This window comes from Charadrius vociferus, unplaced genomic scaffold (assembly GCF_000708025.1).
Source record: "Charadrius vociferus isolate BGI_N301 unplaced genomic scaffold, ASM70802v2 scaffold413, whole genome shotgun sequence".
Classification (NCBI taxonomy): Eukaryota; Metazoa; Chordata; class Aves; order Charadriiformes; family Charadriidae; genus Charadrius; species Charadrius vociferus.
The window spans coordinates 26,257-40,525 of record NW_009647738.1 but is presented as its reverse complement, the minus strand read 5'-3'; the positions used below and the strand labels follow the sequence as shown (position 1 = coordinate 40,525).

At 40.0% G+C, this 14,269-nt stretch overlaps 1 protein-coding gene across 1 annotated transcript in view; it reads left to right on the top strand.

The window, feature by feature from the left end:
* The window catches only part of CCDC91 (coiled-coil domain containing 91), a gene marked incomplete at its 3' end in the record, with an annotated part of 81,922 nt that overhangs the window by 50,221 nt on the left and 17,432 nt on the right, over nucleotides 1–14,269 (top strand). The window lies entirely within an intron of this gene.

Here is a 14,269-nt window from a genome sequence, read left to right as displayed (position 1 = left end):
CTGTGGAAATTCACCTAAGCAAGTATGCTGAATTGTTTAAAAGGCATAGGAAGGAAAATCTTTCTTACAGAATCACAGAAAGGTAGGGGTTGGAAGGGACCTTCGGAGACCATCTAGGGCAACCGCCCTGCCAAAGCAGGTTCATCTAGAGCAGGCTGCACAGAAATGCATCCAGCTGGGTTTTGAATATCTCCAGAGTGAGAAACTCCACAACCTCTCTGGGCAGCCTGGTCCAGTGCTCCGTCACCCTCAAAGTAAAGAAGTTTTTCCTCATGTTGACATGGAACTTACTGTGTTCCAGCTTGTGCCTGTTGCCCCTTGTCTTGTCGCTGGGCTCCACAGAAGAGAGTCTGGCCCCATCTTCTTGACACACACCCTTCAGATACTCATAAGCATTGATGAGATCCCCTCTCCGTCTTCTCTTCTACAGGCTAAACAGACCCAGGTCTCTCAGTCTTTCCTCATAAGAGACATGCTCCAGTCCCCTGATCATCTTCATAGCCCTCTGCTGGACTCTCTCCAGTAGTTCCCTGTCTTTCTTGAACTGGGGAGCCCAGGACTGGACACAGGACTCCAGATGCAGCCTCACCAGGACAGAGTGGAGGGGGAGGATAACCTCCCTCGACCTGCTGGTCTTGCTTTTTTTAATGCACCCCAGGAGACCACTGGGCTTCTTGGCCACAAGGGCTCATGGCTCACGGCCAACTTGTTGTCCACCAGGACTCCCAGGTCCCTCTCTGCAGAGCTGCTCTGCAGCAGGTCAACCCCTAACCTGTTCTGGTGCATGGGGTTATTCCTCCCTAGGGGCAGAACCCTACGCTTGCCCTTGTTGAAATTCATGAGGTTCCTTGCCGCCCAACTCTCCAGCCTGTCCGGGTCTCACTGAATGGCAGCACAGCCTTCTAGTGTGTCAGCCACTCCTCCCTGTTTTATGTCATCAGCAAATTTGCTGAGGGTACGCTCTGTGCCCTCATCCAGGTCGTTGATGACTATGTTCAACGATACTGGACCCAGTACTGACCCCTAGGGGAACACCGCTAGTTACAGGCCTCCAACTAGACTCTGCGACGCTGATCACAACTCTCCGAGCTCAGCCGTGCAGCCAGTTCGCACTTCACCTCACTGTCCACTCACCTAACCCACGCTAACTAAGCTTGCCTATGAGGATGTTAGGGGAGACAGTGTCAAATCCCTACACATGCTTGGAGATGACATCCAGAATGAGCTGGGATGGAGGTGACGCTTCCCGTAATTTCCTGGGTCCCCCTTCTTGCCCTTTTTGAAGGCTGGAGTGACATTGGCTTTCCTCCAGTCCTCGGGCATCTCTCCTGTTCTCCATGACCTTTCAAAGATGATGGAGAGTGGCTTAGCAATGACATCTGCCAGCTCGCTTGGCACTTGTGGGTGCATCCCATTGGGGCCCATGCATTTGTGGGTGTCAAGTTTGCCTAAATGATCTCTAACCCGATCCTCCTCAATCAAGGGAAAGTCTTGCTTACTTCAGGACCTCTCTCCCACCTCTAGTGTCTGGGATTCCTTAGGGCTGGCTTTAGCAGTAAAGACTGAAACAAAGGCAGCATTCAGTAACTCCGCCTTCTCTGCATCCTCTGTCACCAGGGCACCCAGCTCATTCAGCAGTGGGCCCACATTTTCCCTAGTCTTCCTTTTTCTACTGATGTACTTGAAGAAACCCTTCTTGTCCTTGACATCCCTTGCCAGGTTTAATTCCAACTGGGCCGTAGCCTTCCTCGTTTCGTCATATTCTGACAATGTTCCTGCCTCCTTTCTTACTCATAGGGATGCACCAATCTTGAGCTTGGAGGAAGTGGTGCTTTATTAACCAGCTGTCTTGTACCCCCCTTCCTTCTAGAGCCTTAGCCCGTGGGATTCCTCCAAGTACATCTTTGAAGAGGCCAAAGTCAGCTCTCCTGAAGTCCAGGGTTGTAATTCTAGTTTTTGTCCTGGTTCTTCCAGGCAGGATTCTGAACTCCACCTTCTCATGGTCACTGCAGCCAAGGGGCTACCTCCAACTTTCACATCCCTAACTAGCCCTTCTTTGTGTGTTTGTACAAGGTCCTGCAGCGCATGTCTCCTTGTTGGTTCCTCCACTACCTGTGCCAAAGAGCTTTCATCAATGCTCTGCAGAAACCTCCTGGACTGTGCATGCCTGGCTGTGTTGCCTTTCCAGCAAATATCAGGGTGGTTGATTGTCGCGATTGAGAGATGGGACACAGCTTGATGCAAGCAAAATGTCGATATATTGTACACAACCACAGGTTTATATATGTTTTCATTAGCTGCATGTTTCAAACAGATTAGTTCTTTTAGCTAAACATCGCCTGTTTGGTAACCCCTGATTGGTTAGCAACAAACCAAAGGCACCTTAAGTACCTTTAACTTTAAGGCACTTTAACAGCAATCAGCCTTCATTGTACAACTTTGTTAAATCCGGTTCTGCTCCTCTTTTTAACATCTTATCTCAGTATGACTCATCAGTCCACCTTCCATCGAGGGTTTTCCATTAACCTCTTTGTCCTCCCAGGGTTTGTGGCCTGCAAGTTGCAACACGTCCCTGTCTATCAATTGGGCAGCACTTGGAGTCTTGTCTTTTAGGCCTTGTCCCACAGTTGATGTCCCCCATGAGAACCAGGGCCTGTGATTGTGAGGCTACTTTCAGCTGTCTGTAGAAGGCCTCATCGACTTATAATGAATACAGTCCTATCTTGCATTCCCTGGGTATTAATAAAACAAACTGATGCAGATTATTCCAACCAAGTGCTTCCTCGTTGCCCAAATCAGGTTCAGTTGCAGTCATGACTGTTGGAATTATGATTAATCCTCTCTGATAGCAGCCAATTATAATTTTGTAATACCACTCTAAGCAGAGTTGTAGCATGGTAAATGTAATGCCCGACATTGATTGTTTAAGGGTAGCTATATAAGAATGTGAACTATTCATCATTAGCCCCAGAAAATAATCCCCAGAATCCCTCAAGCCCCAAATCCTCTGACTTAGGTATTGAAACTCTGGGTTGAACAACGATGGAAAAGAATTAACTACTTGCCTTTTCTGTATTCCCAGCATAGATAAGTCTTTCCTAGTGGTGGATTTGTGAAAGTGCCTTTCTTTTGGTGTACAAAGGAAAAGAGAGTTACCATTTTTTCACTTCTGTCTACAAGGTTGCAAAGTTAGTAACCAAAAGCTCACATTTTCCTTACATTTAGAGCTAATTATTACTCCTTGCAGACTTACTGCAGCAGACTTGTTGTTCTGTCTTTCTGTGCTAGAAAATGGGTTACAGTTCCTGATGATCGCTCCCATGTATTTCGGGGTATTATTTGTTGTAAATGGACGATATTTCTCCACGTTGATCTTTCATTAATGCATTATCCCTAGGTAGACCAGGCACTCAAGTTCAAGACCAAACCCTCTCAATTCCTACCCTTGTTGTGACTGGTCCCTTTTAATATGGCAACAGTGTTGAAAATGGAGCTTACACAAGAAGTCAAATAATGATCTAATTTCAAGGACCTGAATATACCAAATCCCTTAGAATTATTGCAGTTGTCTTTGGAATATTAGCTTGCCAAATGTGCTGGGAAATCCATTAACAGAGACCATTAGACACTTTGTAGGACAAACCCGCAAAAACCTTGGCCATTGTTAAGCATCTTATTTGTTGAAAGGAAGATAAGAATATAAACCATCTACAATGTAGTCATGAAATTTGTATTAAAAAACATGGGAAAGCAAATGAAAAATGATCTTAGTGTTCTGTGTAGGCCAAGTTTCCCCTTCTTGTGTTTACCTAATTTTGTTTAATTTGTCTTTCATGTCATTATTTTTTTAAACTTTTATCCCTGGTAATTAACTATGGTAAAGAGGAGTAAATGTAGATCTTGGAAATGATGATTGTGGGATCATATCACATTTTAAGATATTTACCACGAGTACCATAAGGACTTTTCGTCTGCTTGTTTAATCAAGCTTTTGTTCTGAAATTGTTGTAGTTCTCTAAATAGATGAGTTAAGAATTTTAATCTGTTTTGTTTATTTTTCTCACCATATAAAGTATCCTCTAATGTAAGCTTTAAATAATACGAGCTTACAGGCAGGTGTATTTTTGATGGTATTTATATACTTAGATTATTTTATGCAATTTTTAGTCTTCTAAAAGACAGCTTGCATGAATCAGATGTGTGTTTCCTTTTATGGAAATTAACTTCAAGATGCACAGTCCTTTCCAGTCCTTCCTACAGTGAGATTTTTGTCTATAAGTTTTCGGTTTAGGTGGCTGGGCTTTTTCAGCTTTCCAGAGTGTAAGAACAGACAGAATTGCAAAGTATTGGATGTGTGGAGGCCATCAGATTCTTTCAAAAATTTTTATGTCAATAATAGACCTCTGAACGGAAAGGTTACCCTCTAATAAACAAAGGAAAATTTAAAAGATTTCATTACAAAAGAACTTAATCTAGAATCAGGATATCTTTTTTTAGACCTGGTCTGTCCCTAGTGAGGAGGGAAAACTCTTGAAATGTGGCCAGTTCTCGGCTCTTTAGAACACCAGCTTAGCTTATTAAGTTTCCAAGGTGACATACTGGCTCAGGAAAGCCTGACACATGCATAAAAGGATAAATTCAAAAGTTGTTGCAAGGGCTTGTATTTCACTTCCAACTTCTACGCTTGCCTATCTGTAAGTTGCACTAGAATTCAAGTGGGCCTTGAATATAATACAATATTCTTTTTTGTCACAAAGTGCTGATGGCTAGAAAATGAGAGATTCCTTGTCATTTTTAGAGTATAGTAAATACACTGTAAATATACTCATGTACAACAGTGATGCTACTATAAAAGTCTTTCTACAGAATTCTGATAAAAGCAAGGTACAGTCAAGTATCAGTCTTCCAAAGATCTGGCTATCAAAAATATTTTATTATTGCCAATGGAATCCTGGGCTGTATAGGGAGAGTGTGACCAGTAGGTCGAGGGAGGTCATTCTCCCCCTCTACTCGACACTGGTGAGGCCACAATTGGAGTACTGTGTCCAGTTTTGGGCTCCCCAGTTCAAGAGGGACAGGGAACTGCTGGAGCGAGTCCAGCGAAGGGCAACCAAGATGATTGAGGGACTGGAGCATCTCCCTTATGAGGAAAGGCTGAGAGAGCTGGGACTCTTTAGCCTGGAGACGGGAAGGCTCAGAGGAGACCTTATTATTGCTTACAAATATCTAAAGGGTGGGTGGAAGGAGGATGGAGCCACACTCTTCTCGGTGGTTCCCAGTGACGGGACAAGGGGCAATGGGTGCAAGTTGGAACACAGGAAGTTCCGTTCCAACACACGGAAAAACTTCTTTACAGTTCGGGTGAGAGAGCACTGGCACAGGCTGCCCAGGGAGGTTGTGGAGTCCCCTTCTCTGGAGATTTTGAAGACCCGCCTGGATGCAGTCCTGAGTAATGTGCTCTAGGCAGTCCTGCTTTAGCAGGGGGGTTGGGGAGTTGCACTAGATGATCTCTAGAGGTCCCTTCCAACTCTGAAAATTCTGTGATTCTGTCATTCTGTGATTAAAGCATCTTGATATTTTAAAAGTAATTGTAAAAATTACAAGAATCTGTCCCTCCCTTTTTAGTGAGCATGGCTTTTTATATGTGGTTCTGACTATAGAACAAAAAATACATTGTTAAATATTTTAATAATTGAAAAGCTCGATTGAGAGTGAGTTTGCAGTTTGTTTTTGGCAGGAGGCTGGGAGAACAGTGTTTTGTGGAAAATAAATCATTTAAACTCACATGGCTGTAAAACTGAGATATCTAGATAAACCGAGCATAGTATGTAAACTCTAAGTTGTTACTAGTATGCCAAAAGCAGTTGAAAATGAAACTGAGGTTATACAGCTTTACAAAAAACACATTGCCCTATTCTTGTATTTGATTCAGATGTCTTTTATGTTACGTCTTTAAAACACCTGACTAAAATCCAGTTCACACTGTAAACAGGATAGTGGTTAGTGAAACCGTGAATCTTCCTCAAACCCTGATGCACATCAAAATGTGTTGACCTTTTATAAAGAATAACTTGTGAGAAGAATTTTCCACAGGAAATACTTTGTGACTTGATATGTAAAATTTCACAGTACAAGCTCTGTTTAGAGCTTTGGTAGCACGCTATGACTATGAGTGGAAACAATTCAGGAAATTGAACTCAACATTTTGTTTTATTTTTTAGAACCTACTTCATTGTAAACTGCGTGTTGACTCTGACCTAAGCAGGAGTTTAATTGCTTTCATTTTGATTAATATGCACTTGTACAAGAAAACCCTTTATTCCATAGCACCCAAATGGACATGTTTCATTTTCACTTAAAGGGAGGCTCACCTGAAAATAGCCTGATCATGAAAATATACAATATCTTGGGCTGAAGTGGATAAGTTGATTCTGTTGAAAAATACATTTTCAAAAATCTTTTAAATACTTTTATTTATATAGTATGTATACTAGTTAATAACTGAGTTATAACACAACCAGTCAAATAGTACATTTTGTTGGTTAATGTATCTTCTCCAAGGCTCAGGAAAGAATTTTGGTTGCGTTCCCTTCTCTGTTTTATCATTCAAAAATTGGATAATTATATTTTGCCTTTAAATAAAATAGTAGAAATTAATTAGTGATGGAGACAGGATAATGAATTAGGTGAATCATTGTCTAATGCTCTGAAGCATAGAAATTCTTATGTATTATTGCTGAAATTAATGTTTGTGTTCAATATAGTTCATATGTTTGAAGCAGAATGGTAAATTTACTTTTCACTAGGTAACTTTATTTTTAAAGATGACTTGTTTTGGACATCCTGACTCAGCAATTTTGAAGTACAAAAGGTGTTTGATATACTGGTTTGTATTTAGTTAATGATGCTTGAGCAGGGGAAAGAAACCAGAGAGGCTTTTTTTTTGACTGACTAAGGGTTTCGATGCAGTGCTTTTAAGCAACATAGATCATAATGCAGCAGACTGTATGTATCGTGATGCATGTTTCATACTGATGTTTCATGGGAGTTTAACATTTTCAAAGACTTCTCACATCTGAGAACTCTGTTTTTTGCACAGATTGGAATTGCTTTTATATTGTTTTTCAGAAGAGATGAGAGAGGATATTAAACTGCTGGTTTTCCTCTTGCCTTTTTTTTTTTTCTGACTAGTTTTTTCCTCCTGTAAAAAGAGGGAGTTCACAGAAAGAGATTTGGTAATTTATTAGTGTTAGGGAATTCGGGATGAATTTGGAGGTAACAGTCTATATTTTGGCTGTATAATTCAAGAAGGATTCTCAAAAATTCTAGCTTTTTGCTGTACAATAAATCCCGTTCTGTACAAGCAGCTGTGGTTTCTATTGCCAGTAGAATTAAGACAGTATGCACTAGGGTTGGGCGAATAGGTTTGTATTAAAACTGGGGTGGGGTGTCTGTGCTATGGTTTTGGCAAAATCTTAATCATTGCACTTTTGCCTTTCCAAGGATGAGGACAACTTTTAGAAAGCATCTAGTACTCTATATACAACACAACCTGTAGAAATACAGGATAAATTTTTGTGATCATTTGTATTTTTCTGATCTTTAAACTTTTCTTCTCAGATTGGTTACAGTACAGTTTTTCAATCTCTAGTCTGTGTGCAGTGATACAGTTCTCTAGTGTTGCCACTGTACGTGTAGTGTGTTGTCAATTACATTCCAGGACTACTTATGTAATAGAGTAATTAAGATGTGTATTCCCTTAAGGACACCCCAAAGTGATTATGGGTAAAGTTCTTATTAAGATGTTTGGATCTAGTTTCAACATGGTGTATTCCAAAATTACTCTAATCTATGAAATTTAAAGCTAAAGTTAACTCTTTATCTGAGCTCAAACAGGGGTTTGGACTAATTTACTTAGTTTAAGTTTTATTTTGTTTTGGTAGAATTCCAGTTTATAAAATTAAGATGGATTCACTTCTAGTCTTTCTGCAAACTAATTTAAAAATGTTTTGTACTGTCTTTTAAATGTGTGAAGGCTTTGATAATGGTTTGAGAAAATAATGGTTTCTGTGATTTTGGCTATAGATTAAAGTTTAAAACTTGACTGAATTTTAGCTTTGCTTAGCTAAGAAGATTATGACAAGTTGAAAATGAACTATAACTGAACCAAACCTAATAAAACAATGTCAGTGTAGACATTAATTCTTGGTTTTCTCAGTTAATGTTTGGTTTTGGGTTTTTTTTTTTTCCCCAGTTTAGTAATGGTAAAAGTGTAATATGAGATACAGGGAAGAAGGAAATATTAAAAGGCAATGTATGTATGTTTTTCTGATTACTTGGAGCTGTGGTGGTATTTTTTGTTTTCTTTTCAGTAGTCAGAGGAAAGATGTTACTATTATTATTTTACTATACCTAAATATACTTTGATTATTCAGTACATAAGCCTTGTAAATTCTGTCTTTGTTTGGTTAGTGGAAAGACATCAGTTCAAATGATGATGATGTACTTACGACCATAACTATGGTTTGTTCTTATATTCATGCATGGCTTTGTTTTTGAATTTTAAGCAAACCACTTTGCATAGCTGTTTATCTAAGGTACCACAGTCCTTTAAACTATTCCCTGATAAAATGATTTACTTAATGGATGGGTTGAAAGCCAAAGAAACTAAAAATGGGTAAAGAAGATCTAGTAACTCCCTGAAAAAGATGGGTGTTTATTTGGCTCTAGTGAAGACCTGAAAGGTGACCTCACTTTTGGTTAAAGGCAGGTGTAGTTAGGGCTTGTGAAGTGTGTTGGGCTGAGGAAGGAAAAGGAAAAAAAAAAAAAAAGAAATAAAAAGCTAAGAAGCAGTAAGGACTAGTTGATAAATATAAAGAAATCCTGAAAATCTAAACCCACCATTCCCACTATGACTGTAAGAAGTGTAGTCTGAGGCAACAGGAGTGTAGAACCACATCAAGACTGATGCCTCTTGCCATCACAGTTCTGAAACTGGCTGTTAATACAGTATGACCCTTGCCACCCTGTGTCAAGGAAGTTCATTGTGCAATACATAGAAAGAGAAATGAATTACCAAGAGCACCCATATTGAAATTCTACCCTTTGACTTCATGTAACAGATGCCATAGGCTATATTCTACTGTAACATTACTTGAAATGATTGAATGAGCTATTAAAATAAGACTGCTTCAAGAATGCCAGCTTGATATTAGGTCAGTGGCCATAGATTTATGGAACATCAATTCACCAGGATAATTGTGTAATTAATTAAGGAAGAAAGTGGTGTTTCAGCAGCAATAAGTAGTTGCCCAGAATAGCAATTAGTCAAAAAACTTTTATTGTCATTGTACTAAAGGAAGTACAGAATCATAGAATTGTCTAGGTTGGAAGGGACCTTGAAGATCATCAAGTCCAACCATCAACCTAACGCTGCCAAAACCACCACTAAACCATGCCCCTAAGCACCACGTCTACCCATCTTTTAAATACCTCCAGGGATGGCAACTCCACCACTTCCCTGGGCAGACTGTTCTGGTGTTTAACAACCCTTTCTGTGATGAACTTTTTCCTAATATCCATCCTAAATCTCCCTGGTGTAACTTGAGGCCATTTCCTCTTATCCTATCGCTTGTTACTAGCAAGAAGTGGTTGACTCCTACCTCTCTACAACCTCCTTTCAGGTAGTTATATAGAGCAATAAGGTCTCCCATCAGCTTCCTTTTCTCCAGGCTAAACAACCCAAGTTGACTCAGCCACTCCTCATAAGACTTGTTCTCCAGACCCCTCACCAGCTTTGTTGCCCTTCTCTGGACACACTCCAGCACCTCTATGTCTTTCTTTTAGTGAGGGGCCCAAAACTGAACACAGTACTCGAGGTGGGGCCTCAACAGTGCTGAGTACAGGGGAATGATCACTTCCCTGGTCCTGCTCACCACGCTATTCCTGATACAGGCCAGGATGCCATTGACCTTCTTGGCCACCTGGACACACTGCCGGCTCATATTCAGCCGGCCGTCCACCAACACCCCCAGGCCCTTTTCTGCCAGGCAGCTTTGGAGCCACTCTTCCCCAAGCCTCTAGTGCTGCATGTGGTTGTTGTGACCTAAGTGCAGGACCCAGCACTTGGCCTTGTTGAACCTCATACCATTGGTCTTAGCCCATCGATCCACCCTGTCCAGATCTCTCTGTAGAGCCTTACTACCCTCAAGCAGGTTGACGCTTCCACCTAACTTAGTGTCGTCTGCAAACTTACTGTGGGTGCACTCAATCCTGTTGTCCAGGTTGTTGCTAAAGATATTAAAAATTACCGGTCCCAATACCAAGCCCTGGGGAATACCACTTGTGACTGGATGACACCTGTATTTAGCTCCATTCACCACCACTCTTTGGGCCCAGCCTTCCAGCCAGTTTTTACCCAGCGAAGAGTACACCCATCCAAGCCATGAGCAGCCAGTTTCTCCAGGAGAATGCTGTGGGAAACTGTGTTGAAGGCTTTACTGAAGTCCAAGTAAACAACACCCACAGCTTTTCCCTCACCCACTAAGTGGGCAGCCTTGTCATAGAAGGAGATCAGGTTTGCCCAGCAGGACTTGCCTTTCATGAACCCATGCTGACTGAGGCTGATCACCTGGTTGTTCTGCATGTGCTGCATAATGACACTCAGGATGATACCTTCCATAGCCTTCCCAGGCACCAAGGTCAGATGGACAGGCCTGTAGTTCCCCAGATTCTCCTTCTGGCCCTTCTTGTGGATGGGCGTCACATTTGCTAACCTCCAGTCAACTGGGACCTCCCCAGTTAGCCAGGACTGCCGATAAATGATGGAAGGTGGCTTGACAAGCACTTCTACCAGCTCCTTCAGTACCCTTGGGTGGATCCCATCTGGCCCTGTAGACTTGCATATGTCTAGGTGCTGGAGCAGGTCAGTCACCGTTTCCCCATGGTTTAGGGGCACTTCATTCTGCTCCCTGTCTACTAGAACAGGGGGCTGGATACTCAGGGAACAACTGCTCTTACTGTTAAAGACTGAGGCAAAGAAGGCATTAAGTACCTCAGCCTTTTCCTCATCCTTGGTCACTATGTTTCCACCGTCGACTACTAAAGGACAGAGATTATCCTAAGTCCTCCTTTTATGGTTAATGTATTTATAGAAACTTTTTTTTGTTGTCCTTAACTGCAATAGCCAGGTTAAGTTCTAGTTGGGCTTTCGCCTTTCTAATTTTCTCCCTACACAGCCTCACTACATCTTTGTAGTTCTCATGAGTGTTCTGCCCTTTCTTCCAAAGGCCATAAATTCTCCTTTTTTCCCTGAGTTGCAACCACAGCTCTCTGTTCAGCCAGGCCGGTCTTCTTCCCCTACGGCTCATTTTTCAGTACGGGGGGACAGCCTGCTCCTGCACCTTTAAGACTTCCTTGTAAAACGTCCAGCCTTCCTGGACTCCTTTGCCCTTGAAGACTGCCTCCCAAGGGACTTTGTCAAGCAGGCTCCTGAAAAGCCCAAAGTTTGCCCTCTGGAAGCCCAAGGTAGCAGTTCTGCTGACCCCCCCTCCTTGCTTCTCCAAGAATCGAAAACTCTATCATTTCATGATCACTATGTGCAAGACAGCCTCCAACTGTCACGTTTGTCCGTATGTAAGTTAGAGATGCCTATCATCAAATAGCTAAATGTATGTTTTAGTTTAGTGTATTAGGTAACCAGTATTTTTTTAAAAATTAGTAATTTAAGTAGTGGATTGTCTTGAAATCTGCAAAAGCTTTGTATGGATATCATGCATATCTGCTGTATTTACCCTATCAAGAAACTTTAAGTGGTGGTTGTGATCAGACAAAGAAGAAAATGGTGTAATTTTTAAACTTCATGTTTTCTGTTTTCTTTTTTGTTTGTTTGTTTTTTACAATCTTGGAAAGACAGTGTCTTATGACACCTTTATGTTTATATTTACTTTTTATAGTCAGTTGGTGCCAGGCAGTTGTAGGATATATGCAATGAACATAGTAGTGTCCTAAGCAACAACTGCATGTTTGATTAGAATTAAAGGAAATTGTCAAGTTTGGCTTCTATTTTATTTTAAAAATTGTCTTATTTCTGATAACTTATTAAATATGGGATATGATTTCAATGATAAGAATGAAAGTCTTAATTTAAAGGTCAAGATACATTTGTCTAGTCATGCCAATTATCTATGACACTTTTCTGTTCCTACCTCAGAAGCGTAGACTTTCTGTTTTATACAAGTGCCTTACCTGGCAGTACTGACAATTATGATCAGTCCTGAGCATAAAAATTTTCGCATGCAAATAAAAACATTCTACCCTAAAATAAATTGGAGCTCAGCATTCTGTTTTGATTGTAAGCGTATCTTAAAACCATAAGGTTCTGAGAATCTTTAGATTCGTCTTGAAAAGGAAAACCTTATATTTATAATAAGGAGTCATTGCTATCTCAGGGTATTGTGTGACACACCTCATCTTCTTTTAAGTGACTTGAAAAGATTTAGGCCTTGGCATAAATAATTTATTCTGTATTTTAAAGGCCTGTTTGACTGGCTGATCTGCTGCATCTCTCCATAGAAACTAAACATTTTTGTCTGGACATTTTTTTTATGGCACAACATGGAAGCTATCGCTGAAGTACTGTGCAACATAGGGGGATTTTTGTCTGTCTCCTTACTTGGCCAACTAGTGGAATAGTCAAACACAGAATCAATTCTGTGGTACTATTTAAACTATATTAGTAGTGTGTATGATAGAAAAGGACAGCTTTTGTTTCTGAATGTAGATTTTTATGTATTTTCTAAAGAAGATAATAATAATAAAATAAATTTAAAAAGTTAGCAACCTGTACGTGCCATCCAATGAATGATAATTATTTCCTTGAAGACTGAAAGCTCTTTAGAATATTTAATAGGAATTTAACAGTCACCAGTTAAGTCTGCACTGTAAAGTGCATAAAGTGACTCAACCCTTGGTGTGAGCAAGAAGCTATCTTAGAAACAGCATTCCGCCTTAATGACCATTCTGTTTACTGTCTTCCCCAAGATCAGAATTTGAGATTTTTTTTTATTTTGTGCCAGTGACAGGAAACAATTCTTGTCACAATAGTTTAGGCAAAAAAACCCTGTACCCCAAAGTACAGACTTATTTTTTGCTAGTGACATGGGGCAATTCTAGTTTATACACAGTAGGATTTAACATATAAAATTTCGCATACAGAAGTTATACTTCTTTGAGAGTTAAGTTTTTGTAATTGCCTGAATTTATATCAATAAAAGAACTGAATTTAGTTGGAAAGAAATTAGCTTTTATGAAAGTAAACTTATAGCTAGCTAAATCACCTGCAAACACCAGTAAACGCTTCTTACACTTTGATTAAAATATATGTTAAGCACCATTTTTTACATTTTACGGCTTTCTGAGCCTGTGCTGAAAACTACTGCCGTACTATAGCATTACTGAAGAACACTGATTTTGGCATAAGAGGCTAATTAGTGGAAAATTTGGAAAGATAGTTCAAAAATTATCAGGTGGTGCTTTTTTGTATACATTTTCGTTTTTTTTAAAAGGTATTCAAAATTGTATTTAATGGGTGTGTTATGTTACATGAAGTAAATATATCTCTAAAATAAAGATTGTTTGAAAGGTGATTTTTTTTTTTTCTTTGTCCATATCTGGGCCAAAGGTCTTTTTTCTATAAAACTTACGTCTGTTTTAACTTAACACAGTAATTTCAACTACTTCACTATATTGATTACTAGTTAAAAATAGTTTGCTATATTCTGTATAAATAGCCAAATGAATATTTGGAAACTGAGATAAATATTTTATAATATTAGGGAAAAAGACTTGCAAAGCATGAGTTAAGTAAATCCTGTGTTAAAATACCATCATTGTTTAAGGAAGCCTGAGTGTAATTCCTCAAATGGTAATTTCTTTTTTCACATATCTTAATTTTTTTTTTTATTTCTCTTTGTGTGTTCAGATGCTGGAAATTCTGCAGAGTTCAGTCAAGTGCATGTGAATATACACGTGCGCATGCATACATGTTCACACACAGAGAGTTCCTAGTTTTATCATTTTTGTGTTACTGTCTTGGTACTTTGACTTCCACTGCTTTACATTTGAGTGTGAACTTCCTGGGGGGCCCTTCTTTTATGTTTTAAATTACTCAGAATATCCATCTGCTTTTACTTGACTTGTGGTTGTGAAGATCATGCTTGGCCCTTGGGATCTTGCACTGTGCCGAGAGGATGTGGAGTTTTGTCAGCCA